This window comes from Bactrocera dorsalis, chromosome 1, assembly GCF_023373825.1.
Source record: "Bactrocera dorsalis isolate Fly_Bdor chromosome 1, ASM2337382v1, whole genome shotgun sequence".
In the NCBI taxonomy this organism is placed as follows: Eukaryota; Metazoa; Arthropoda; class Insecta; order Diptera; family Tephritidae; genus Bactrocera; species Bactrocera dorsalis.
The window spans coordinates 18,878,570-18,883,018 of NC_064303.1; the positions used below are offsets into that span (position 1 = coordinate 18,878,570).

A 4,449-nucleotide genomic window follows, 5' to 3' on the forward strand; every position below is an offset into this window, starting at 1 on the left:
TTTAAGAAAATTGTCATGTTTTAATTTCCATTACTTTAATTTCTGAATTTATTTATTTATTTATTTAATAAGTGCGTAATAGCATAATACGAATGAGTTAGTTACTTTGGTTTTGCAAAAAATTCAACTTTTTCAAACTCCAGAAGAAATGAGTGACCAGGATTGCAAATAATGCATAAATACATACATACATACATATGTATAATTGAATTAATTTTTTAATAATTTTTTTTATTTTGTTATGACGAAAATCGTAATTAAAAATAATTTTCAAATATCTAATTCAAATTTTTAAGCTTGAAGATTATTAAAAATAATTTTCCAATTTCTAAATACATTTTTTATGTTCTCACTTCTAAATCACATCTATTTCTTCTAATTTATTTTTTTTTTACACCGAAATCTTAATTTAAAATATTTTTTTTTAATTGCCATTTACAATTTTTATATGTATTCTTACTTTCAAATCCATTTTATTTACAACTTTTTTATTCAGGAATCGCATAAAAAAAAATTAAAATAAAAACTTTAATCCTAAATGCCGGACTTAAGAAATATGTTAATTAAAAATATTACTAAAAACTAAATTTTAAATTTCCTGTAATTCTAAATATCGTATTAAGAATTTAAAAAAATGTTAATTTACAAGTTTATAACTAAAAATATTATAAAAACTCAAATTTCCAATTTCATATAATGCTAAATACCGGATTGAAAAAAAATGTTAATTACCAAGTTTATAAATAAAATGTTTATCAACAATCAAATTTCCAATTTTTAATAATTTAATGTATTAAATTTCCAATTATTAATACCGATATTACGTTTGAATTTTTTTATGTAATTAAAAGATTCGAAATCTTGGTAGTGACACCCTGTGCCAAGTGACAACAAGTACTCATAGGAGCTGCTTTATCAATTAAATGAAATCGTATTTATAAACATTTAATAAAATACTCAATGCAATAAATCAAGATTGTAGAAAGTGCGCTGCGAGTGAAAAATTGCATATGCATGCTTTAATTAAATCCATATACGTAAATACATACATACATATGTACATATGTTCGTAAACATTTAAACATATTACATTTATGATTGTACATACGCAAAAAGTTAATCATTGGCAGGTAAAAGGACGTTGATCCCAATATTAAAGTTATATACATATGTATATAGAACTGTGGAGTGCTACGAAAATATATGTACTTACATATGTATAATTTTTAGAACTGCTGAGGCGATATTTTGCAATAGATGTGTCACTATGGTCACTATGAATCCTACCCGTTTGAAAAACGCAGGAGAGAACATGTTGGTAATCACGTGCAATTGATTATAATTAATATTTTTTCTAAAGAAATTATGCTGATCGTAATGAACATTGCACTTTTAAACTAAATATGTATTATTATATGTAAATATGTATGTATTATGTAAAATATACAATCATGCTAAAAATGCGATAGAATACAAATGTGGTTAAAAGTCATTCGTTGAATGAATGGGAACGTAATTTTCTGAGAATGATTTCATATCCACTTTAGTAACAGAAACCAAAAAACACCTGTCGGCACATATACTACATATGTAGAAACGAATATCTTCCAAAATTATATTATATCTATTTTTTGGGTGCAATTTTATACTAATTTCTAATTTCAAATGCCGTCATCTAACAACAAACAAATGATAAGGAGAATAGTGATAAATACTGAAGTCTAAAAAGCAAGAAAGGTGTACTTTTAGCCAAAAAATAATAATAATAACAGGTTGTGGTATGTTTGAGATAAAGCAAGCCTTGAACTTTCCAATGCTATTTACAGAAGTGCATTCGCCTTAGAAAGGTGATTGCTTGCCTGCCAGTCAGCTGAACGGCAAATTTTAGATTTTTTTTATTTATGACACTGCCTAGTTAATAACCTATTAACATTAACAAATATATGTATGTATGTATATACAAATATAAAATATACATACATATATACATATTCACATGAAACACAAAATGTTTGTTCTTTTTGATGCAAAATTAGTAATCTTTCTTGTTCCAGCAAACATTTAAATCAACTTTAATTACTGTACTTTTTTCGCGTCTGCTTTTTATACCCCGGACAGTGTGTATTAAGTTTGCCACGAATTCATCGGAGACGAATGGAAAACTCTTTCATTTGACAACATACATATCTTCACGAAATTTGTCATAAACTATTTTCCAAGGCAACGGTACAATTTCACAACAGATTCTTTAGATCGGACCATTATAGTATACCATACATACATATACATATGTATGTAGCTGCCATACAAACTGACTGACTAAATTAAGTTTTTGTGTAAAATGTTTTTCTGTTTATGAAGGGTATTATAGCTTTGGTGCAACTCAAGTTAACGTTTTTTCTTGTTTCAATATATTTTTTCGCACAATTTCACAATTATTGGTAACATCTTTGCCGACTTTATATGAAAATCATTAACAATTTTCCTATTTATTACTATTCTTTCGTACTTTGCTTCATTAAAAGTGAATCCTTTCAACATCACGCCTTCCGCTGCAGATAATTTTTATCAAGGTCAAATCCTAATAAGTTGTCAACACATCAGCACAAATATATAGACATGCATATGTGATGGAATTAATGATCAGCTGTACAACAATTACATCGATTTGTTTGATCGAAGGTGACTCAATTAGTTTTTGTTTTACATACATATACCATGTACATAAGTCAAGCAAAGCAAGACATCTGCTGTGAAACAACAACAATACAATTTTGCAAATGCTTTCAAAATAAGGGTGTGTGGTTGGTTGTGTGCTTCTTTGACGTAAACACTTGGGAGCTGGAAATTGTTGCTCGTACAAGATGCATAACAAGAATAATTACTTAAATAAAAAATAACCACACAAAGCACAACAGATGAAAACTTTTCTTTCAAATTAACAACAATCGTATTTTAGAATAGTATAGGTTAAACCATGGAGTTTATGTTTGGTCTTCTTTGCTTAAATGCCCGTGTATATAACAAGAATGAACCACTGCATTTTGTTTTCAGCACAGAGCTCCATAAAGCAGAAACTTTCAGTAAACCATTGCTGAAGCTTACGAGGCTTCTATTTCATTTCTAAAGCTCTTTATACAACTTATTTACCTTGTTATTTGCAATTTTTTTTTATTATTTACTTTTTTCAAGGTTTCGTTTGCAAGCGTCAACTGTTCATATTCAAATACTTTTTGAGGCATTTTAATGTAGATTTGGAATTAGAAAATTAATGTAACTTTTATTTTTGGAATATTGCGTGCACTTACGTAAAATCCTGATTGAAATTTAGTTGATATCCTGAGGTAGCCATAATTATTCTTTTTCTGGCACTTCCTTTAAAACTGTAACAATCCACAAAATTACTGTTATACAGTTGTTTTCGTTAGTTTTATAAAATTATTATTATTATACACTTTCACTTTGTAACACAGTTATTTTTATATTGGCGAATTGAATGCAATTGACCTTTTTAGTAATTCTCTATTTGTTTATGCTTTGCACAGATAAATTTTTTTCTGTATTTGAGTGTTCTGCAGCTACTGCTTCTTCGCTCACTTCTATCGTATTTCTATTTCGTCTTAGTTCGTTGCTGCTTTGTTATTGCTATTTGGAATGTCTGGCTAGTTTTGTTTTTATTTTGCACTATTGCGTTTTATACAACGAAATATTAGTTACTACTTTGCTCAGCGAATGTACAAAACGCTTTGCATTCAAACGCTTTTGTTTCTGAAGATCCCCTTTTGGTTTGGCGTTCGATTATTCGTCGTTTCTTTTTGTGTACATTTTATATTTTTATATTTTGCACTTGCTTCTTGGTCTAATTCGTTGTTGTTTTTTTGTTGATTCTTATTGGAAAACGTATTTGCAAATGTAAACATTTTAGACGTGGTTGGCAACAATATGTCAGCGTACGCGTTGCCAAATATTGGTATTATTTTGCATGACCCAATAAATAATTGTATGTTTATAAATTAATAAATAAATAAATTAATATTATTAATAAATGATTATTAAATAAATTAAAAATTATATACAAATTAATTTTATTTTGATATGCAATGGTACATAGTTATGTATAAATTTAATTAAAGATTCCAATTTGATATCTCGCAAAATATAACTTGATTTCAACATTGTTCATGAAATAACTGGAGCAACTTTCGTTCCAGTTTAAACTTTAATTTTAATAGAAAAGATAATAAAAAGAAATTAATTAAATTTAAATGTTAATTAAGTACGCAGATATGCAGAAGCGTTTTTCGTTAAACAATTCGCATGCTATGGATGTACAGCTTAATTTCTTCTCCAACTGGGAACAGTTTATCGAGTTAGATTTGCCAACCAATCCAATTGGACATAGAAATACCGAGTAAAAGCAACTTTGTGATAAAGTAGATATGAAAAACG

The 4,449-nt window shown here is 27.6% G+C and overlaps 1 protein-coding gene across 2 annotated transcripts in view; it reads left to right on the forward strand.

Annotated features, from left to right (window-relative positions):
* LOC105233378 (WD repeat domain phosphoinositide-interacting protein 2) overlaps positions 1-4,449 on the forward strand; it is a 194,669-nt gene that overhangs the window by 17,079 nt on the left and 173,141 nt on the right. The window lies entirely within an intron of this gene.